This window comes from Vulpes vulpes, chromosome 8 (genome assembly GCF_048418805.1).
Source record: "Vulpes vulpes isolate BD-2025 chromosome 8, VulVul3, whole genome shotgun sequence".
Classification (NCBI taxonomy): Eukaryota; Metazoa; Chordata; class Mammalia; order Carnivora; family Canidae; genus Vulpes; species Vulpes vulpes.
The window spans coordinates 102,804,226-102,829,090 of NC_132787.1; the positions used below are offsets into that span (position 1 = coordinate 102,804,226).

The 24,865-nt window shown below is 42.8% G+C and overlaps 1 long non-coding RNA gene across 4 annotated transcripts in view; it reads left to right on the forward strand.

Moving 5' to 3' along the window:
* Nucleotides 1–24,865, forward strand: part of LOC112927765 (uncharacterized) — an 84,382-nt gene that overhangs the window by 47,335 nt on the left and 12,182 nt on the right. For 3 of the 4 annotated variants that reach the window (XR_012003231.1, XR_012003232.1, XR_012003229.1), the window contains 3 exons: nucleotides 18,136–18,293; nucleotides 21,769–21,843; nucleotides 24,231–24,433. This is a non-coding gene — a long non-coding RNA (uncharacterized lncRNA). Of the gene's footprint in view, nucleotides 1–18,135; nucleotides 18,294–21,768; nucleotides 21,844–24,230; nucleotides 24,434–24,865 lie in introns of those variants that run through there. The other variant, XR_012003230.1, reaches the window with a different exon arrangement.

Here is a 24,865-nt window from a genome sequence, read left to right on the forward strand (position 1 = left end):
GCTGCGTGGACCCAAAGCTCCACATCCTGTGGAAAGACAGATCTTAGAGAACGAGATTTGAAGGAGTCTGGAGAAAAGATGTGAAAGAGCCAGAGATACACGCAGATGTGTCACAGAATATAATGTAACTATTGATATATTCAGACAATAGTTTCAGGCGACATTTTCTGATTTCTCTGGGACAGAAGGCTGATGACAACAACGAAGGTCCTTAGGAGCTTGCTCCAAATCTCTCTACAAGGAGAGAAAGCTTCCCAGCTTACAAGCCTAGAGGTAATATGGTCTACCACCTGCACCCTCATATTGCCACTAAGACCTGCAACAGATATTCAAAATGATAATCTCTATGAAGTTTAAATGACTTGGGAAATTCCAGATACTACACTTCCTATCACTTGTGTATTATTTGTGTTTTAGTCCTGGCCATAGTGAGCTTGTTTTTGCTCCTATACCTACTGTGCTCTATGCTCTTTCTTGTCCCTACACATAGGCTGCTCCCCTCCAGACCCATCTGCCCTATATCCTAATAACGCCTATTTTCCCTCTAGTTTCTTTTCATGCATTCTTCCTTCCAGTGCCCGAGATTTGATTAGGTTCATTTTTGTAATTGCTTTGTCTGCATCTTCCTGCCTTGCTAGGTAGGTTTCACCTCTTGCATTGCTCATTTTTTTCTCCCAGGACCTAGCATGTGCCTGAAAGCATAGAAACCCAGCCACATCGAATGAGCGAATGCATGTTAAGTTTCAAGAGCAGGATGTGAATAGTATGTGTATGCATGCATTCTATCATCTTCTCTCAACAATATGCTTTACAGACCCCCAGACATAGAAAACACAGGGTATAAGATATTTACCATTAGGGTTTAAGACTATAGGTATATTTTTGCTTATTTTTTATTTGTATTATCTGTATTTTCCATAAAAATCAAATATGATTTCTTATGATTAGATCATATAATCAAATAGTAAAAAACAAAATGATGATTGCCCTAAGACTTGGTGAAGAATATAAACCAATACATATATCACTTTCTTATCAATGCTTTTTTGTATAAAATGTGTATTTCCATTTGCTGAAAAATAATAATGTCATCTACATATTCATTGCAGTGTTTCACAGCTTTGAGGTGGTTTTATATCTACCTCCATATGTGACCTTCGACAACCTTTGACAGTACTAGCAGAGAGTTTGCTTTTCACTTTACAGACAGATGCAGAGACCCCGGTCACATGCAGGAGGAGAGTTGGAGCGTGGGTATTTCAGGCCGAGTGCCCACTTGGGAAGCACTTGGGAAGGGTATTTGATTTCTCTTGGCTTCAGTTTCTTCATTAGTAAATTCACCAGAGAGGTATTGACCTCACAGAACCAAAGTACCATGCTAGCATCGCTGCTTGCACATGGAAGATGCTCAGAAACGTGCCCAACCCACATGGGGATTGTCACCAGTCCACACCAGGAGCTGGTTTGGAAGCCAGTCTCGTTCGCTCCTTTTCCATGCACTCTATTGTTAATTGTAAATCAGTCAACCCCTCTTCCACCACCCCTGGCTTAGGCTACAATATTTGGGATCTTACTTGTTGGGATAAAGGATTGGGATGTATCTTGCAAAGAATGGGCTTATGGTGACCTCTGTCTCCTCGGGATGGCAATGGTTCTTGGCTGCTGTAAGTTGATCACTGTGCACATCAGTGGCTGTGAGCCTCCTCCTTCCACTGGACTCTTGGGCATCATTGCTTATGCCATCTTTATATCACCATGTAGGTGTTGAAGTCAGAGTCTGAGAAGTCCTGGGCCTGTGAAATGAACAGCTGGAGGGCAATGAAAGTCATGGGAACAGCTGACGCAACGGTATAGCCATCATCATATAATCAAACGACAAGGATAACTTTTCTTCCACAGATGCCTAGACCAGAGCAGCTGCCACCCTGGACTATGTACCATCTACTGTCTGTCTATCCCTGGAAGTTCCTCAACCAGGCGACAGATTTAGCTAAATGACCTTCTACAAAATGTCTATGACATAGAAGACTCTGCCTTGCTGGGGAGATAGAAATGAGAAGCAAATACCTATCTTGGCACATCTGTGCATTCCTGGCATCGTGCAGTGGGTGTGGTACCCAGTAGGGCCTCACTGGATGGTGTGAGGTGTGAATGGACGAACGTGTGAGAGCCTTCCCCCAGCTGCTGACTCTGCTGCATTTAGAGATCTCTGTTTCATCAGTTTTAAATGCATATTTTAAAGAATCTGGGGAAGATGCCCACTCCTGAAGGTCTTTAACAATGACATTTGAAATGTCTCTTGAGGGGGGTTTCATGGGCCTGTGTCCTGTGTCATCACATAAAACCCTGCCCTTAGAATGGCCCCCATGTATGATATAATGGTCTTTTGTCACCCTCTTGAAATTCTTAACAGTTTCTGAATAAAGGCTGCTCATTGGCACTGGGCCTTGCAAAATACGTAGTTGGTCCTGTGTCTCTTTCTCCTTCAAAAAAAAGACCCATGATACTGGAGGGTGTTTTCAGTATTAAATTATTTAGACAAAACATGTTGATGAACTAAGTGTGACTGAGTCAGAAACACGTGTGAAAAAAAAAAAAAAGGAGATGAAAGAGAGATCTGTGTAAATACGTTTGAAGTTCAGTTGACCAGCAAATACTTAAAAAAAACAACACCTTTGCTACAGAGAAGTTGCTCTGTTCCTCCCCCATGTCTCCAGTCTTAGATTCTGAACGCCTTCCCCGAGTTCTTTTCATCTATGGAGGGAGTAAGCTTCTTGAACCTCAGCTGGATAGGTTTGCTTCAAAATAAACCAGGCCTTCAACACTGTCCCTTTGTAACTATATGAGCCCAGGGAGCATTATTAACCAGGGCAGGTATTCTGCTCAGAGACTGAGGGAATGACAAGTCTGGCGGTGGGGACAGGAGGGCCCCTTAGCGCAGAGGAAGTTTCTGGGAGTCCGAGCTCTGGCTTTCTGGGTATATATAAGAACAGAAATGTGCTGCGGTTCTCTGGTGCCCCATTCTGTTTCAAGAGCTCGAAAACAATCGCTGGTGAGCTGACTGGTGTCTGTGGTCCTGTTCTCAGATGAGTCAGACTTACAAGAGCCAACAATAGGACCGGCAGCCAAAGGGGAGCCCCAGACAGGGGTCACCCAACTGTGGGGAGGTGGGGCTGAAAATTCCAAATTTTTGAATACTCTCGGCCATGAAACCCTGGCATGATGCTTGGCCTCAGACTTTAATCTCTTCTTTTTCTCAGGTCTCTGTGTATAGCCCTGCCATTGGGGCAGTCTGCAAGTCACCTTCCCAACCGTGAGGGGATCTATCTCTTAAAGAAAAGGAGAGAGAAATTCATATTTGTTGGGAACGTGGCTTACATGGAAATATTTTACTGGCATGTTAGCATTTGTATCTTTCGGAAGTCCCGTGAGAAGAGCGTCATCATTATCCTTTTATAAATAAATTAACTGAGTTCCAGAGATGTTAAGTCACATCAGGAGTAAACTATGGAACGACGGTCTGAACCCAGTGTTAACCCACCCTAAATACATTGCTCTTTTTCACACATCAGCCCCACAGCCTTGGGAGAAAGCTCTGTTTTGAGGTGACCCTGCAGGAGGTGGTTGTCTTAAGGTCCTCTTTCTGCCCAGTCTGAGAGCCAGGACCTTGGTCATCCAGACGAAGCTGCTTCACCTCTGTGTGGTTTCATTGTTCCCAGTGGGCCAGGGTGAACAGCAATGCCTTGGTGGCTCGCCTCCATGGACTCTTTGGAGTTAGAGGGACCCCGCTGCAGGCAGAAGTGCTCAGAAAGAAGTAAATGGCACGCGATTGCAAGGTTATTGTTGGTGATGTAATCTGTTTTTGCAGAGAGCTGACTAGGTTTATTCTGGAGGTGATAATTGGGAAGGGCTGTCCCCATGCCGCCAGGCACCGTGGGCCGCCAGGTTGAGCTCTTTAAATTCAGAATTTCACGAACAAGGCAGAGGAAGACGTTTAGCTTCTGCACGTGCAGAAGGAGGCAACAGCGTTAATTAATGGGGAAAAGGAAGGATGGGCTCTGGTTCTTAAAGAAGGGGCCTCTCTGAAGCTTGTTTTCTTGTCTGGCATCTCTAGAAAATGCAGAGAGCTGAGGCTCCCACGGAGTGAACAGGCCCCAGCTCCCTCCCTTCCCTTCCTCAGCCAGCTGACTCCCAGCCTTGGGATCTGGGGTGCAGGAAGATCAGGTTCACGTCCTAAGCCCTGGGAAACTTTACCTCAGCTCACCAGGTTCATTCCAACCAGGAGGTGAAAGGAAACGAAGAGTTAGCTGAGCCAAGAGAGGCAATCACACCAACCCAGACCAGGACCAGGTTAGGTCACTCTGGGCTTTCTGCACCGCTGCCACCATTAACACCTGGAAAGCCTTTGATTCTCACATTAGCAAAACATGCCATAAAGCCAGTGCTTCCCCTCTTCCCACAGAGCCTGGCCCCACCGCAAGGGGGAGGGGGTGGTCACAAAGGCGCCATTCAACACGAGCGAAGCTTCCTGGTTAGGCCTTTGAGGGGAGACTTGAACTGAGTCTTCCCCTGGAATGTATAGGCAGTTCCTGCATGCATGCGACCCTGGCAGCTGCTGGTGACAGGCTCTTGCAATGTGCGAGCCCAGGGGGCCAGTGGCGATGGGGATGGGGATCAGATCACCTGGTCTCAAGGAGAAGGAGGCAGACCCCTCAGGTGAGGATTTTAGTTTGCAACATGAATTTTTATATCCACCATGTGTCAGACACTATGCAAGATGTTGAGGATGCAATGATCCCTAACTTCCGCTAGTTCCGGACCCTGCCAGTCAGGTGCATGGTCCTGGGAATGTTCGCAGCAGAGGGCTGAATGCAAAATAGCTAGGGATGCAATGAGAGCCCTAGGTTCCCAATTAGAAAGCCCAGATTAGGGTTGCACACGTGTGTGAGTGCACACACACACACACACATGCACATTCTGTGTACGAGCAGCTAAGTGGGCCAAATACTCCATAAAGTATTTAAATTTCAAATTAGGTATACACATTTACATTTGCATAGTTTATAAACTATGTTAAATCTTTCTGCTCTCCTTCCACGATGCAAGTTTATTCAGACTCTTCCCGTGGCCCCTTGGTGTCAACATCCCCTCATCATGAGTACATGTTCAGTGAACATGTGACACCTCCACGTCCATCTGTTGGACAGCTCTTCTTGAATCTTTATAAGGTTTTGTCACTGGAAGTTATCTCAAGCCACAGCTACCATTCAGTATTCATGACCTGCCCAACAAAAATCTCCTTCTTGCTTTTTACAATTTATTTATTTTTTATTTGTCCCTTAAGATCTTACTTATTTGAGAGAGAGCTCGCACACAAACATGTAGGTGAGCTGGGGGAGGGGCAGAGGGACTGGGGGAAAGAATCTCAAGCAGATTCCAGGCTGAGTGGGGAGCCTGACTCAGTGCTCAATCTCACAAGCCTGAGATCGTGCCCTGAGCTGAAGTCATTTGTCAGACGCTCAACCAACTAAGCCACCCAGGTGCCCCTCTTGCTTTTCTTAAGGTGACCTTTTAAAGCCTTGTTTGCGACAACATGGCAGAAATGGACTTCAGATGTCAGAGCCTATCCCCAGTCTGGAGGAATTACACCTAAATTAAAATTTCTTTGCCCCCTTTGTTAGTAATTCCATTTAGGTGACTTCTACGGGGAGCCGATACCAACATTTATTGAGATTGCTTTGTACTAATGTCTCTTCCCCAAATAAAATAAAAAAATATTTTATTTGAAAAATAAAATTTTCAAATTCAAAATTTTTTATTTATTTTTTATTTGTCCCTTAAGATCTTACTTATTTGAGAGAGAGCTCGCACACAAACATGTAGGTGAGCTGGGGGAGGGGCAGAGGGACTGGGGGAAAGAATCTCAAGCAGATTCCAGGCTGAGTGGGGAATTTTCAAATTCAAATAAATTCAAAATTTATTTGAAAAATAAAATATTGGGAGGAATCCCCTATGATAGACTTTGTATGGAATCGGATATAGCACAACTCCCTGTTTGCAAAAGAATGTTGTCTTGGAAGATATTTTGCCTTTTAATCTGGCCTTTGTGGTCAATGAGCATAAATTAAAAGGTGGTGTGTGGAGGAAAAGCGTGATTGACTTTTTCTAGGGAAGAGAGTAGATGTGTTAAGAAATCTTCCAAGGAAAAGAAGTGATGCCCCAGAGAGATTTGGAAGAGCCAGAGGTTGAGCTGCTAAGGAAATGCAGTGGGGAGAATCACTCACTACAAAGGCAGAAACAGCATATGGCACTGTGGGGAAATGTTAAGAACCATGAAGAGTCTGAGACTTTATCCTCTTTGCAAGCTAACAAGGTAGCTGCCCCAGTTTCATAGATGCTGGCAGAAGAAACGTGACTCCGAGGCTGGAGACAAAGGGTTTTGTTACTTACGACACACAGGAAGCGACAGGAAGCTCCCAGTTCTGCAGCTTCCCCTCTGCCCTTATTCTCATGGGGGAGTACAGATGGCCCCAGGGGGGGACTGCATCCACAGTAGGTTTGCACCACAGATGCAGAGCCCCAAGTTCAAGAAAAGAGCGTGTTTTCTATTGGGCCCCAAGCAAATTTCACAACTTTGACTCTGGAGGGTGATAGTATCTTTATTTTACTCAATAGTAAGCAAACCTGTTCTCTGCTCCACAGGGTGATACTATCTCCAAGGCTGTCGCAAAGACAGTTCCGAACAAAACTGTTAGTGCTTCTGCTTGCAACACATACTGAAATGTGAGAACTCAGTGGAGAATTATCTCCCAATAGGAGAAACAAATGTACATGACGCAATTTGCTTGAGGTCACAAAGCTGACCAGATGGGCTCCTGTCCTGGAATGGTCACACACAGTACAATCCCTACATCCACCGCTTCCATCAGTGTTCTGTGAGATCAAAGGCTTCCCCATGTAAGTTTATGGGAAAAGGGAAGAGCCCGTGCGGTAGTCAGAATTCTAAGATGACTCCCAATGACCATTCCCTGTATAACCTCTATCCCCTGAGTATGGAAAAGACCTGTGTCTGTGAAGGGTGTCAAACCTGTAATTAGATCACATTTATGGTAAATGTGAAGAGTCTGAAGATGTAATTAAGTCCCCATTGTCTTTGAGGTGACCTAAAGAAGAATTATCCTTAGTGGGCCTGGCCTAATCAGGTGAGCCCTTTAAAACTGTCTAGAAGCAGCAGCAAGCTTTCTCTTCACTCTCCTATCAGTCTTGAAGAAGCAGACCACCTTGTGGTGGAAGGAGTGACATAGCAGGGAATGGTGGGTGGCCTCTAAGAGCCAGGTGTCTCAGTCCCTCAACCACAGGAACTGAATTCTGATACCAACCAGTGAGCTTGGAAGAGGACTTCAGGCCATCTGTGCTTCTGGGAGAGCAGAATGCAGTCATATCCATTACTGAACACTAAACACATGTAGGAGACTAAATAGGTGCTGTGAATATTAAAAGGTCACCCTCTCGGGGCACCTGGGTAGCTCAGTTGAATAAGCGTCAGACTCTTGATTTCGACTCAGGTCACAGTCAAGCCCTGGGTCAGGCTCTGCACTCAGTGGGGAGTCTGCTCAAGATTCTCTCTCTCCCTCTGCCCCTCCCTCACCTCAAAAATAATAAATATTAAAAAAAAAAGGGTCATAGTCTCTGCAGTACCTGCCCTCATCCTCCTTTGACCATTGTGAGAGAAGGCAGTGCATTCGTGAGAAACCATCTCCTAAATCACAGTCTACCCTGGTATTTGTTGTCCATTCAGTAACATGAGCTGAACACCAAGTATGTATCAGTCAATGTGCTAATCTAATCCTTCTAGAAAACTCTCGACTTCATTCTTAGTATATTTCTGCTTCTGTCTTTCCTCTCCACCAGTAGAGCTAATTAGATTTCCCTGCAAGCTTCCCTATATGAGACCACAGCAGCTGTCCTACGTGGTTGTTCCCATGATCACGTATGGAGCTTCAAGGCAATACTCAGGCCCGTTCCCCTAACCAATTAAGTCAGGATATCTGGTGGTGGATCCCAAGCAACAGACTTCTTCTTCTTTTTTATTAGGCTATTTTTTTTTAAAGCCTCCTATGTGATGCTAGTGTACAGCTGAGGCTAAGAAGCATTGATCTAAATTCTAGCTGGGAAAGAGTTAAGATCCAGAGGCTGGTTGCTCAGTAGAGAATAATTCCTATTTCAATTGTTCAGGTTAAAAATCTTGCTCAGCTTTTCTCAGACTCTTCCTTGTCGTGAAACCACTGTGCCATAACTTCAAAATATATTCAAACTATCACCTCCGCCCCCACACCAACCCTGCTCAAGCTAACATCATCTCTCACACAGGTTATTGCAATATTGCAAGAGTTTCCAACTGGTCTCTATGCCCACATGCTTTCATCCTACAGACGATTCTCAGCAGGGTAGCCCCATCCCACCACCCACTGCTCAGTCTTCCACTTCACTCAGAGTCATTTCAGTTTCTTAAAAGGTTTTCTACATGCGTTGGCTCCTGTTAGTTCTCTGTTCCTCTCTCCTGCTACTATCCTCATCCCCTGCTCATCTCCAGGAGTTACAGCTTCCTTGCTACTGTCAGACACACTGGGGATGCTCATGCTGTAGAGCCTTTGCTGTTCCCTCTGCTTGGAATCTTCCTCCCAAGATATTCACATCAATCATTCTCTTACCAATTATACATCATCACTCAAGTTTCTTCTCCCAAGGTTCTCTCTAATAGTCAAATGTATTTTATTTTTTAAAAGATGTATTTATTTGATAAATAGAGACAGCGTGAGCAGGAGGAGGGGCAGGGGAGAGAGAATCTCAAGCAGACTCCTGACTGAGCCCAGAGCCCAGTATGGGGCTTGATCTCATGACCTTGAGATCATAACTCCAGCTGAAACCAAGAGTCAGACACCCAACCGATTGCACCACCTGGACACCCATGGCCATCAAATTCAAAATGGCAACTTTGGTTATAAATGAGGCCCCTTTCTCCACCTTCTGAAAAGAGTGGGAGGGATGGAGATATGGGAGTAGATAGGGAAAATAAGAGAAAAGTGACATTCTCTGAGTAAACTTCTTATACAGTTCTGGCATTTAGGACTATGTTAATATCTCATGTGTTCAAAAATAATTAAATTAATTAGAGTATCAGGGAAAAAATACTCAAATGGGATATTTAACATTTTCACTTGTTCGTATATTTCTCAATTTTTGGATTTTTTTTTTAAAAATCCATGATCAGAGATTAGTATGATTCTAACTGCCACTGTGTGTTTTATTCTATTTTTTCTTTAATCTCTTTTATTCCTTGAGTTTGATTTTATATCTGTTTTGACAACTCTTGTTTCTCTGTAACTTTCCACATTTAATGGATATGATGTGAAATCATCTAGTGTTTAGTTTTCTGACTTCTGCATTTTTGATTGTTTATTTTCGATTCGATGTCTTGGTCACCCTGAAGACAATGAGGTTCTTCTGGAGACTAACGTGAGAGGCAGTAATGGGTCCTTAAGCATCTGAGAAAGCCTTTGCCTTTGCAAGTGATTATTTGGCAGCTTACAAATTATGTAGACAATCTCTTCTCTTTTGGAGTTAGTGACGTAAAAAGGAATCCTGAGATTAGTCTGATTGTATTTCTTTACAAGTAACCTTCCCCTCCAACCTTCTCTTGCCTCAGTGCCCAAAGAATTTTCTCTTCTTCTTTCTTTTCTTTTATGTTTCAACGCTCACAAAGGAATAGTTCTCTTTTCATTCATGCTTTCCTGGGACATGGTGTACTCTTGTTCTGTACTCACAGTTTATTTATTTATTTATTTGTATTTGAGGAGGGCAAATCTTCTCCTATGACTCTCCAATGACAACATTTGCATCACCACTGTGTGAAAAGATTGTCAAAAGCGTCCCAATTTTTGCATTCTACCTGTAATAGCTATTCTCCTCTTTCCTGTAATTTTAATGATTTTTTTCTTTTCCTCTGCAGAGGCAGGTTTCTCTCATTAAGAGTCCTCTCTGTCAGAAGTTGGCAAATCTTCTCTGTAAAGGGACAGATAGTAAGTATTTTAGGCTTTGCACACTACAGGATCTCTGCACGAATACTCTGCCTCCGTATCAAGAACGCAGCCACAGATCATATGTAAATGATGGGGAAGGATGCCAGTGTGCCAATAAAACTTTATACATTACATCAAAATTAGAAATTCCAGTGTTTCATACACCACAAAATTTTTTTCTTCTTGGATATTTTTTCCTTAACTGTTTAAAAGTATAGAAATCATTCTTAGCTCAAGGACAATACAAACCAAGGGATGGGTCAAATTTAGCCCATTATTTGCTGACCCCTGTATTATTAGATCATTGGTTCTACAAGTGTTGATTCAGCTTTGAAATACCTCCAATGTATAGTTTAATTTTCGACATTGCATTTTTGGTTTAACCATATTTTCCCCTCCTGGGTCTTTACAACTTCATCTGCCACCAGAACATCATATTTTCCGTCTAACTTCATGCACTGATATTTTCTTATATGCTGAGAACACAAAGCAGACACATCCTGATTTTTTCTGCCATTTGTATTGAATTATCTTTGTAACTATGCTTTTACTCTGAATCTTTATAGCTGTGTCTTACCTTCTTATGTGTTAGAATCTTTTCGTACGGCCCACGATGTTTTTCTGTTGCTGTCTGTAGTTTTTCCTCTATGAGGTGAGATCTGTGTGTGTCTGCAGTTTGCCAACAGACATGAGTATGTATCAACTTTGATCTTTTTTTATTGTCCACCTGGGTGCCGTCTTGATATTCCCTGCACTTCTTAAACTGTGCTGTAAGCACGGTCCCTCGCCACATGTTTAGTATCTGGTAGGCCGTTAGCATGGGTTGCTTTGCTGTAAGTTGGGATTCTTTGCCCTGATCCCTTCAATATGGCTTTCCGACTATCCTCCCAGCCTACCTCTGGCATATTTGAAAGAATCTGCATTTTTTGTTGATTTTGTAAGTGGGGGGCATGTGAAAATATGGGACTATATGAAAATATAGTACTTCTAATTCTCTGCTTCCCTTCATGGATTTGCTCTGGACAATGTTCTGCACTGTGATGCACTCTCCATAGCTGGACTCACTGAGGTCAGAGGTGATGAGCATACATGGGAAGTGGGGTGGGGTAGGAGGGAAGGAAACACGCCTGGTCTCACCTGGTAGGGGAGGATCACTTGCAGTGGGCCCATAAGTTCTTTGTGAGGGAGGGATAGATCATGGAAGTGGCTGTATCCTCCAGCCTCTCCTCTTCTTGGTTCACAGGTCAAGGTCGGAGTCACTCAATGACCCCCTTCCCCAGTTAGGTGGATTCCAGCGGAGGTTGAGAAAAATCCCTTCCAAGACTGGTGTGCCATTCATCAAAATCTTCATATCTAACTACAGTGTATCTTTTTCTACTAAAAATGTGTTTAGAGAATGGATCTGGGAACGCTAAGTGACATGCCTAAGGAATGGAAACAAGATTGAAACCCGCTTCTACCTACTGAAAACACGCTCCTTGTACCATATATCTTACCTCCAGGGGTTACACTATCAAGAAGTTATCAACTGACAAAAAATAACACAGAAATACATAGTATGATATTGCAAAAAAGGAGACATATTTCCTCAATGGACTAGCAGATCAGTTGCACTCTATGTGTTTTATGGCGGGGGGGGGGGCACTCTATGTGTTTTATGAGAGGTTGTCTTATCTCATCTATGACTCTTCCGTCAACATCGTCATGAAGATGCAACTCAGAAGAGAACCCTATCTTGTCACGATTCCAAGTTTTCTCGCTATTTGATTTATAAGTCTGAGGCAGTTTGGGGAGTGCTGGCGCCCGTGATGCATATTGTAATCCATAAATTAATGAGTGATTAAAATCTTACTAAGGCAAACACATAGCCACAAATCTGAATGATGCACGATTATTGCCAGCCATAGCCAGCAGATGTATAGAAATAATTGGCTTTTAATGCTCATTAGTCAGTTTTATTACAAATAATGCATTTGCATGATGTTTGTAAATTTATGCTCCAGTGGGAAGACATGTGACAGCACAGTATAAACAAGCAGAGTGATTACGAAAAGCGCATCCAAAATTTATTAACGTGCCCCGAGTTCTGTTTATTTATATGTTTACTTGTTTTTAACCTTGCCTCCTTCCAAAACAAAATAATTTAAGGCAATTTGAAGAAATGCAGCCATTGTAAGAATCTGTAAATGAAGACATTACGGAGAAAAGCAAAAGGAAGTTCACAAAATACAACACGCAGCAGAGTTAGCATGCAAGATGAGTGTCATCATATTCTGTGCACATGATAAAAATGGAGTGTGGAGCAACCTCTGCATTTATTAGCATACCGAGTGAAAGACTGAGAACTGATTAGTGTAAGATTCATTGTGTTTGCCAGGAAAATGTAAAAGCAACAACAACAAAAAAGGTTTTTCTCAAGGGAAATAGAACATTTCTTGGTAAAATGACCAGAGGGGAATTTACCTTACAGTTGTTCATAAAGGTGACGTGAGCATAAGAGGAAACTAATCTTCAAACGTTTCTCTAAAGCAAATACGGTGGAGGCCTTTCTGATAAGGTTCCAGCAGGTGGGCTGATAACTTTCTGCCAAATCACACTTTAATAAAAATTAGGTCCCTGAAGGTGAGAATTTACCTCTCTTTCATATCCCTTCCCTGCCCTATTCAGGCACGCTTCCCGGCCCACCACCCTCCAACCTATCTTTATTATAATTTTATTTGGATAAAATTTAGTGTTTACCTTATGACTGTAAAAGCTTATTCACAATCAAGAGATACACTGCACTCTAATGAACTTCCTTGCACCTCTTTGTTTTCCCTAACATTGCCTTACTCCTTTTTTGTCTATTAATTATTACTGATTCAAGCCCCAAATCTTCCCCAGAAATAAAATCCACTTGTAAATACAGTAATACAAAAACCTCATCTGCTTGAAGACATTTCTCCCAGAGGCCCTGTCCAGACTGGCATCTTGCCGAGCCTGTTTTACAGCATCCTGGGATCTCCTGCCCTTCTCACCCCAGAGATCCCGCTTGGCTCTCTGGTATAGAATTCCTAATTTAATGAATTGGTATCTTCTCCTTTATTGGTAAAATGTGTCCTCGAGTAGCTATCTAGAAAAGAGTATTTGAAGATAATTTTTGTGAGGCTGTAAATATGTCAAATGATTATATTATAATCATGCATCATTGATCGTAAGGATGGTATAGAATACTGGTTAGAAATGATTTTCTCAGAATTTTCAAGGAGATGCCATTTCTGCTTCTACCTCATGTTTCTGGCCCCATGTTTCCTTCATAGCATCATATTCACAGGATTATATAGAGACGCGGCTTCCCTACATGTACTGCTTCCTGGAGTTGGTGCTCTATCTTTCACCAGTCTCTGAGCTGGTGCTTTAGCTGTAGTTCTTGCTGTTCCAAAGCTCTTTCAAGTCAGCAGTCTCTGCTGTGTATATTTGTTATGAACAGTTCTATGGTCATCGGTCCATGCTCCCACCAGCACTGGTCACCAGTGGGTTTTTGCACTTTTATGTAAGATCCCATGCAAGTGGATGCCACACTCCACCAGTGGTGCTGCCCAGGACCCTGCAGGCCAGAAAACATAATCCATACCTGAAATATCCATAAATTCCTCTTAGAAGAAATTGTTAGCCCTTGCAGTATGGGAAAGGCTCAGTTGGTCAACTGCCACTCAGTGGCCTGCTAGGTCTGCTGAAGGAACGACAGATGCTGCATCAGAGAATCAGGGTTGGTCTCTATTTTTGACATGACATTCAATGGTAAGGCTAGCTAGTTTAGCCTTGGTAAGTGGGAGATCCTGCTGTTGGATCCATCTGCAGGCTCTCCATCTCAGTCACCATGGCCACTTTGGTTGGCCAAAGTGAGCTGGTCTATGACAAAGGCCCACACTCAGCTGGTCTATGACAATGGCTGACATGGATGGTCTCAGTCATGTGTCTACTTGGTTCTTTTGTGCCTTTTCTGAGTACATGTTCTCTAACAAGTATCAACATGTGATACCCAAATCTTCATACATCATTACCACTTCCAAATATCCATCCATATACCTCTACCTCATACCTCCTTGTCCCATCTTCTTCCAAAATTAGTTCTTCAAGATTGGTCAGACTATTCACTACTGCCGGTATAGGAATCTGTACATTCTAACTGTAGGGCACTTTTCTTGGCACAATGAAAACATCACTATTGCTCTTCCTAAAGCAGTACCCAGTGAAGGGGGTGGACTTTTCCTCACTATTGTCTTTCAAGGTTGCCTCTAAATGAGAGTATTATTTCTGACTTGGACTCATATTCAGACTCTATCTGTGAAAGAACTCTTCTATGAAGGATTTTTCCTGCTTCGTCAGCTGGAATAGGCATCTCCCCACATGGCCATGGTGTCAATGTGTGCACCCACTGATGTATCAGTGGTGGATGACATGGTTATCAGTGGTACGTGCTCATGAAGCTTATTGTGCTTTCTCACATACCACTTCTTTCTTACAGTGTATCGTAGTTGGGCATGTACAATTTTATGACATGGAGTGTTTTGACAGAATCCAGCTCATTGCAGACAGTTCAGTGCCTAGAGTAACAAACAATCCCATGGACGGGTGCTCTATTATCCTACCAGGGTGAAGAACAAGCCAGAAGTCATTTTTCAAAAGGTGTTTATTTCTCCACTGCATGTATGCTGCTTATGTCCACTGGGATTTTTGCTCCAGAATCTCAAAGCTTGCTCTGTGATTCTTTTACTTGGTCTTGTCTTTGGCTTTTCAAGGCATCTTTTCCCAGAACTGGTGTATTTAATATCTTAGGGTCTGCTTGTCATGTGGCCCAAGTGGAAGGGCTGTTCCCTTCCACAACTATAATCTACTTGTTACGGAGAACTTTCCTGTTCTGAACCTCACTCAAAGCTGATGGCATCTCATGTTATCCATTACACAGACCACAGTAGTATCCTTAGGTGGCAATTATGCTGTCTCGAGAATGTGAAGAGGCCTACTAGATGGCATGCTTCTTTTTTTGTGTGCTAAGAAGAATATTATGGAATAATTTGTCTTTTAATTTGGATGGGGTAGTAGGCTGAATGATGGCTCTCTGAAAGATACATCTATTTCTTAATCCTCATAATTTATGAAGGTTATCTTTTTTGAAAAAGGATCCTTGCAGATATAATTAAGTTTAGGACCTAGAGATAAAGAGATCACCCTGGATTGTCTTGGTATGCCCCAAATCCAATGACAAGTGTTCTTACAAGAGACGCAAGGGGGATTTTGCAGATACAGGAGATGGAGGCAATCTGATCATGGAGGCAGAGATTGGAGTAATGCAGTCACAACTCAAAGAATGCCTGGGGCCAGAAGCAGGAACAGGTAAGAAATGAAATTTTCCTTAAAACCTTTGGAAGAAGTATGGCCATATCAACCCTATAAATTTGGACTTGTGGCCTCCAGAACTGAGAAAATAATTTTCTGCTGTTTTAAATTATTCATTTTATGGTAATTCACTATAGCAGCCACACAATACCAATACATATGGAATCCTCATTTGTCCCCAAACCAGAATATTTTACTCATATGGTATCCCATCAGTCTTTGTGGAGTTTATCTCTCCCCTCAATCGTAGATGCATTTTATTAAGGCTTAAACAAGGCAGTCACTTTTGCTCATCTGGTTTGATAAGCATGTTTTATTAATGTTGTGATTCAATGTGATGATCTATGGGATGTCAGGTGGCCTAGGATCCCTACAGGCTACAGTATTGACAAGATGGAGGAGTGAAGGAGTTAGCATCACCTTGGGGACAAGTATGAACCTATAGTTGTACTATTCGGTGTAATACAAACTATGTTTGGTCTTCTTTTCTGATGAGGATAGAAAAGAATAACCATAATCAAGGGCCACAAATCCTACATTAAGACCATGTTCACCCATGGTATCAAAGATATTTAATCTGCAACAAAAACTGCAATTTCAGTTGGGATGACTACTTGGTGAATATGGAAAGGCCATTTCTGGAGGCTCAGAGATTTGGGGAATCTGAGATTTTATGGTGGTACGTTATCTTTATCCAAGATTCAGCTGGTTTCTGCAAAAGCCTGATGAATTAATTGAGGATTTGATGAGGACTACTCCCTAAGCATCATTTAGTGACTTGAGATTGAAACTAATTTTTGCTAGACACCTGCCCTATGATACTGCTTTTTTTTTTTTTTACTATCTGCAGTTGGTGGGAGGATCAGTTTCAGAAGGGTCTGGAAAAGGGAGAAGATTTTGTACACCCACATTGATTGGACATTGATTGGACATTGGTCAGGATTTGGCTTATTTATTTGGACCCATTCCAACATGGGGGCTGTGATGACTTTTTGGGTCTCTAATATCAATGTCAATTTGGGTTTTTGTAAAAAAGTAAAGGGGTTCTTAGTTCTAAAACTGGCTCAGGTTCAGAAGCTATGCAGGGTGTGTGTGTGTGTGTGTCTATACACACACCCATATATACATACACATACATACAGATGCACACACACATACACACACACACACACATATGTGGAGCCAACTGTTTTCAGGCTCCAGGTAATTCATCCTTGATTTCTTCTGATGAGACAAGCTGAGTATTCTACTTATTGGCTTTCCATCTGTTTTGACTCTAAGGACCCTGTTTTCTTGATTATCTTTATAACTCTCTGTGGGTAAGGCCTTCTTGCTTGTTACCACAATCTTGGCACTTGTTATAATAGTTGTGTTTTATCTGTATTTAAACAATGAAGTGCTACAACCTGGACTCATTGGGGATCCTATCATCCTCATTGCCATGAGTGAGTCTATTTCTGTGATGCCCTCTCCCACTGTCAACCCTGCCTACAAAGGGGAGCCACCAATTAACTTCTTGCTGATGTTGGTGGCCCATCATCAGCACATTCCTTGTTTCTTCTGGAATTTCTTGTGGAATATAACTGTACTGTGAGTTTTTCATACATTGTAGATCTCCTTCAGCATGTCCACTTCTTGAGACTTTTAATCCCATTAGACATAGAAAGTCTGGTATTTAGAAGATTTATTTATTTATTTGTTTATTCATGATAGACATAGAGAGAGAGAGAGAGGCAGAGACACAGGCAGAGGGAGAAGCAGGCTCTATGTGGGGAGCCTGATGTGGGACTCGATCCCGGGTCTCCAGGATCACGCCCTGAGCCGAAGGCAGACGCTTAACTGCTGAGCCACCCAGGCGTCCCGAAATTATGGTATTTAGACCTCACTTCCTAGGTATGATATTTTCCGTGCTTCTAAGAATTGGTCTGCATGATTTCAAGAACCAGTTTTCCTGTCACCGGGTTTTGCTAAGTGTTATATGCTGCAAGTTGGGAGAGTGGTCCCAAACAACTAAAGCCACCGTTATCCACTGTTATACTTCAGCCTCCTCAATCAAGCACCTTCATAATCCAATTCCCCACTAGTCACCTGGCCTCAGCTGGTCCATGTTAGCAGGTCTTACAACTTCTTTGGGATATACTCTTTTTCTTCCCTTATCAGGCTCAGCATATTCCTGGCTGGATTACGCTGCCGTTTACATCAGTAAACATCCTGAAGGGGCACCTGCTGTCTTGCAGGGGAGAGACTTCTGAGTGGGTTAAGAGAGAGGGAAAGGCCATTTCTGGAGGCTCAGAGATTTAGGGACTCTGAGATTTTAAAATACTTAAATTTTCAGGGATTTCAACCCACATGTTTCTGATTCCATGTATCTAAGTCCCGTTTTTCCCCGATCAGACCCTTCACCTAGCATAAACAGTGCTTGGTTATGAGTTTACCCTTCTTTGTAGCTCAGCTACCATGATGATTCATTTATGGGTGGCTCTCCAGCTTTCTCTGCTGTTCTGCTGCAAGAGATTAGAGCCCTTTTATTTACCACCACAGACACTGTGGCTTTCACACTTGGCTTCTTAATCAATCTTAATTTTATTATTATGTTTTTCCAGATCTTAAACAGCATCTAATGATAGCAATATAGTATCACTGACCTTATATACTTTATTTTCTCCATCCCTTTCAGGTGCCTGATGAACTATGCCAGCTAATACCGTCCCTTCTGTTGGTATAGCATCCCAACTCCCCTTCAGGGAATGTCTCAACAAGTGGCTACTATCTGGTGCTGGGACTATATGTGCATCACCAACAACAAATGACTGCATCCTAATTATCACCTGGGTGGTGAGTAATACAGCTACCAAATCCCAACTTAGTCCTGCCTACGTTAATCAACTCTTTGGATTCACCAGGGTACAGACACCAAAATAAAGTTTAATGTTCAGCAAGTTTATTAGAGTAAGCTGGTAATCAATCTCCATGGAAGGGAAGCATAAAAAGTAGGATTGGAGAAAATGGAAAGTTGAGCTAGTATGCAGGTGCAGTCTCAGCCAGTTCCATGCAGATCTCAGGAACTAAAATGGTCCATCAGAATTGCCCTGAATTGGACTGAAATGGTTGGGTCTTTATGCCCCTCCCTTTGATTGACATGGATTAAGTCATTGGATGTAAGTCATTCTTGGAAGAGCATGACCTTGGGCAACGTGGCTGTCTGTGGCTGAGGCAGTCCTTGAACAAGATAATGGCTGAGGGTAATCTTCCAACAGCTCTACCAAGAGCTGGAGGACTGACTCCTTTAGCTCAGGAGGGATACGAGTACCACATCTCTTTGGCTACCATGCCTTGACTCTGCCTAAGGAAGATGGGGGGAGGAAATTAGGATTCCTTCCATCTCCTGAAGGACCAGCTTTACCCTGCTATTGAAAAGTCCTAATAAATCCAAGAATAATTACTGAAAATGATTATCCTTAGGTATAAGTAGGGAATATGGAAGCTATTATATTTTTTTAGTTTTTAATCTATTTATTTTTTAAGATTTATTTATTTATTCATGAGAGACACAGAGAGAGGCAGAAACACAGGCAGAGGGAGAAGCGGGTTCCATGCAGGGAGCCTGATGCGGGATTTGATCCTGGGACCCAAGGATCATGTCCTGAGCCAAAGACAGACACTCAACTGCTGAGCCACCCAGGCATCCCTTAGTTTTTTAGAACATGAAAGAATAGTTTCAAAATGATCCACTCGATGGAAACTGATTGTCTCCGAACTGTTAAATACTATGCCAGGTGGCAGTGATTCCAAGATACATGCATCAAATCCAGTAGGGGAGACAGACAAAAACACACTTGGCATTAATATTGTTCAATATGTGCTATAATTAAATAATATCTCGATTAGAGTGAGAGCTCAGAAAAGAGAGCACCCAAGGAAAGCTTCAAGAAGAAAAGGTCCTCTGAGCTGAGACCCATTCACTGGATGCTTGTTGAATAAATTCTGTGGATGATACAGAAGTTGAGTGGATAAGAGAATTCCAAGCCGACTTTGAAGGTCTTCAAATGATTTCCCCCATGTAGAAATCCATGTGTAGTCCAGTATGAGAATTTATTAGGCGAGGTTAGAAATAAAAGGTGCTATCATACTGCCTCCCATTCTTTTGTAAGGAGTATTGACAACAGTCTATGGAGAGTAACAGAGGGCATGGGCTCCTTGAAGATATTTGAGCTGGTAGGTGAGCACCTTTTAGTGGTTTGCATTAGGTCCCCCTGTAGAGGTGAGATGAATGGAATGGATAAGGCAAGAATGTATGTCCATCTCCACAGCCAAGTGAGTCAGTATCATGGTTTCCCACCACATATAGATGAGAACACTGATCGTGGGAACCTTGGATGACAAGCAGAGGTAGGATTTGAACTCAGTCCTGGCTGTCTCCCAAACCCGGCTGGTTTCCCTGCTATATCATGCATGTGATCAAGGTGACACTACTTCAACTAGCTACACTTATTTCTGTCATAATAACTAGGCAGCAGTAACTATATTTTTGTCTCTTCCCTTTTTTGGTAATATTATAAGATATTTAGGAAGTGAAGACACTCGCTGGACTGTGAGGCAATTTGTCATGACCAACTATTAGGTCTGAGCTGTCCCAGACCCTCTGACTGTACAGTGTTCTGAGGACTCCACGGGAGGTAACGACAAGGACATGCATATGGAACAAGGCAGCTCATGGTGGTGCATTTCGGCACTGTGTCAAAATACACTAACTTATTGATTTGTTGCTCTCTGAGCCCAAATTAGCTCCCGCTGGTAAGCAAGGTCACTGGTTCTGTTGTCCTCTTCCCACCCCCTGGGAACATCTTTTCCAGATACTGCTATCACCTGGAACCAGATCTGGTTTCAGTTACCTGCTCCTTGACTATCTCTGAGCTATGGAAAGAGTCTTTTAGCAGGAAGAGGGTAGCTGTGTTTGTCACGGGGTTTCCTGTGCACAGCTGCGAAAGCCTTCTCTGTAATAGTCTGATAACTTGGACAGAAATTTGCAAAAATTCTCAGTGGAGCCCCCTGAGCTGTTGCCCAGTGTAAAATCGTCCCCTGGTGTAAGCCTAGAAGGATTTTATTATTATCACTCTTATTTTAAGGAATTACCAAAGATTAGCTCGGCGTATGCCTTCTGCTGTAAACCCACCAGTGCCCTCATGCCCCAGTCCTTGCAATTCACCGAAAAGTGTTCTTCATCACCTGCTGTTGGCAACCAGCCCCCAGCAGATCTGACTGTTGGAGGAAGAGATCTGCTTCTAGGAAATAAGGAAATCCTTGTTTTGCAGGCAGATGGATTTGCCTGTGAATTCCAGCACCTCTATTGTCTAGCTCCCCAAATTCCTTTATATGCCTCTTCTGGTCTCTCCTGTGTAGGGTGAGAGCCTTGCTCTCCCCAAACGTGCCACCCAAGCTAGGCCACAGCATGTCTCAACCCCAATCGCTCTACATCTTGGAGGGCACAAGGAGACTGTGAGAGACAGCAGGACATTCTCAGAGGAGGAGAGTAGGTGCGTTGAACACAAATGGGCAAGAGGCAGTTTCTGCAGGGCCTGGGTCCTCTTCCGGTTTGCTTCTATGTGTAAGGGACCTGGTGTTGTTTGATGTGTAACATTACCTGATTTGCCTTCCTTGTGAACCTACTTCTCTTCCCCAAAAAGAAATAACAATCTGGGGATCCCTGGGTGGCGCAGCGGTTTGGCGCCTGCCTTTGGCCCAGGGCGCGATCCTGGAGACCCGGGATCGAATCCCACATCGGGCTCCCGGTGCATGGAGCCTGCTTCTCCCTCTGCCTGTGTCTCTGCCTTTCTCTCTCTCTCTCTGTGACTATCATAAATAAATAAAAATAAATAAAAAAAAAAAGAAATAACAATCTGAACTCCTCACAATCATGATGAAAATTAAGAGAAATCATGTATTTAAGGCGCCAACCCTAGAGCCTGGCACATAGAAGGGGCTCAACAATTGGATAGTCAAGGAGTCTCCTTTTTCTTCACTCTATATGGATTTTAGAATTCACCAGGTGATTTTATAGACATCTGTCTTTAATAGTTCAAAGTCCTGGTGAAGAAATTAGAATCTGTGTTTATATGCTTACTTAACAGATGGGGAAAATCAAGGCCCGGAAAATTGGCCAAAGCCCGATAATCCACACATGTACTCTTCCTCCCTCAAAGCGTGGTGGGATGACGGGCAAAAATTTCTTCCTCTTTCATGAATTTCAGATGGGGTGAGTCTCATCAGGGAGCTTTAAAATGTTGATTAATTTTGAATTGCCACTTTTCAGAACCTTGCACTCTGGAGAGATGAGAAGTTCCCTGTTGCATTCTTTCATCGTATTTGGAGCCTCCCTCCACAGCCTGTGAGTTTCAATATCATCTACTCTGAACCCTTCTACTCTCCTCTGCTGAGAAGCCAAACTGAATATGATTTATTGCATAAAAATCAACATCTATTAAGTGATTTACAAATCTACTTTCCATTCATTCCACTCATTCCTTTCCACTTCGACAAGAACATCACATATGGGATGCTCTCAATAGAAAGTAATTTGAGAAAATTGACATTAAAAAAAAAAAAAAGGCCCTTGTGCCTGTGGCTTTCTAGGTGCTGTGAGTGTAAAAATGGACATTTATGGACTGGGACCCTCAGAAAACTGAGACCTTCACAAGGCTGAGACCCCCACAAGGCTGGGACCCACAGAAAGTTGTCCTCACAAAGCTGTCCCTGGATACTCAGAAAGAATGATTTAGCACTGCTTACCCAGGCCCAGGGATTGGAGAGGGAACCTTCTAGCACACAACTGCTACTGAGCTATTGAGCGAGCAACAGAACAGTCCTGTCATGCCTGGGGAGGTGCAGTGGGTTGATGGCAGGGATCATGCTGAGAGTCACATCCTGAGCTGTAGCAGGGAAGGCGTAGAAGCCAGAGGTTAAAGAGTGATTGAAGCCAAGTCTGCCTTGGAATAAAAGAAATTGTCATGTTAAAATAGAAGACTATGCTTTCCCTTTTTGAAATTTTATTTAACATTTGTTAAATCTTTGATTAATATCTCCATCAAAAGAGAAGTAAGAATAACACTGGCTCATTGGCGTCCACAAATGTGTGCATTTGGGAGAAATCATTATGTCTACTTTGGGTCAATGCCTCTGTGGATGCCGACAAAGCTCCTCGTAGGCCATCGACTGCCTTTGGAAGCACTCATCTTAGCCAGCCCGACTTTGTTCCTCGCCAAGTCTGGTTGCACAATTTTCTGGGCTGACTGCAAAATTAAAAAAAAAAATAAAATAAAAAAAATATGGGACCTCTGGTTTAAAAAGCAGGAATAAGAGTATCATTACAATTACAAATAAACGTGTATTCTTTTTCTTTATTCTGTGGTTTCTGTACTTGTGAGGGTGTTCTTGATTTGTCATTTGATGCCATTCTAAGTAAGGAAAACTTGAATTTGCACTTTGCAGTATAGCATTAGGTAACACGTGAGACACATTCAGCATCTATGTACAATCGCTGGCTCCCACATGCACGTCTATTTCATTTTTATGGAACAGTGGAAAGATGGCATGAAATAAACTCAATTTTTTAAATCTCACTTCTTGATATTTGCACATTCTATCCTGCTCCACCTTTTTTAAAAATTATTATTGTTTTTATTTTTTTAAGTAATCTCCATGCAACACAGGGCTTGAACTCACAACCCAGAAATCAACAGTTACATGCTCCACTGACTAAGCGGGCCTGGTGTCCTTCCCCCTTTGACTTACAGATGAGAAGGGCAGACTGGAAGGACGGGGCAGGGGTGGGGGGCAGCAGGGGGGTGCCTTATCTCCCCCTTTCTTTCCATGTCATCATTAGCCTCATATGTGATAGGCTAATACAGGGAAGTAATGTGGCCATGAGAAGACATAATTTCTTAGACCACCACTGCCTTTTTTCTGCATTCGACGCATGTCCTGGTTTGAAAGTGTGGCCTTTCACCGCTGCTCACTCAGCAGTAGACATAACAGGATCCCTTGTAGGCACTTGGGGACCCATTGAGCTCCCGTGCAGGGCGGGTCCATTGGAACTCTGTGCCTATGGGGCGTCCCAAACATGTTTGCGAATTAAGGCATGGGGAAAGGTGGACACACATTGTGCAAATCTGCTCTCAAACATGCTCCATCATTGCATCTGATTTCACTTAGGGAGCATAGGTACAAAAATAATTTTTTTCAGAATTTCAAAATGGCAAGTCCAGGAAAGCATTAAACAAAGCATGGGTCCTTTCAGATATGGGCCTTAGGGGCTCTATCTGGACTTTCAAGGTCCACCATGACTTGCTTTCCCTCCTATTTGTGTCTCTGACCTGAAGTTACATATATGATGCATTTCTAGATCCTCCTTGGTCATGTTCTGCAGCAACATGTTGATTACATTTTATCCAGCTTTTTTGGGTAGTCATTCAAGGATTTCAGACAGTCCCCCGGGACCATCACCTGACCAGGATATGCATGGGCAGAGGACTCACAAATGGAACCAAGGCTTTATAGCTCACTGTTAATGCATGCACGAGAGCCCAGCAACATTTAGAAATTCTTTAATTTATTGACTTTCTTCTCTTCCTTCCCAGCCACTAATGCAACTCTTTCCTCTCTCTTTCCTACTATGCCAATTCTTACAAATATCCACATGACTAACGAGAATCTCAATTTCTTTCTTTTTGTGCTTCTCACCCTCTGGGGATGATGCTAATGGACACTGGAATGCAGACAGATGGGCAGTGGGGGAGAGCACCAGCAGAAGTCTGAGTCTTGGATCATCACCAGTTGTCAAATAATAAACTGCCGAAGGACCAGTGCCCATCGTGTGCCTGTATCCAGAATAGAGGATGTCACATCAAAATGAAGTTCCTGGGTAATGACCATTCTCTTCCAAAGCCCTTTGGGGAAATAAAAACATGTTTTAAATTTTATTTATGCTTCTTTTTAATTTTGGTGGAAATCTAATCATTTAAATATGTGCTCATTGTCACCCCTTAGGAAAGTCCTTCAAACCCCTGTCAAAATACCCATTACACAAGAGAGAGTACATTTTCCCTTCTGTCATCCCAGCATTGTATTCAAACTTTGATCTATCATTTTTCTTACATTATGCTTTTACAACGTTCAGGATGCCTTGTAAATAATCCAAATAGATTCGCAGAAAGCAAATCAGTTGTTCCTGTCAGCGTGGCATCAAGCAATCCCCAGGAGTCAAATGCTCATTAGCAGTTATTACTTTGATGACATCATCAGTAATTTGCCTCATTCACTTTCTAACATGTTGTAATTTTGCTTTGAAAATGCTGCCCATAACAAAGAGTTATTGGCAAGGGCTTTGAACTACCACATCTCAAGCCGTCTTA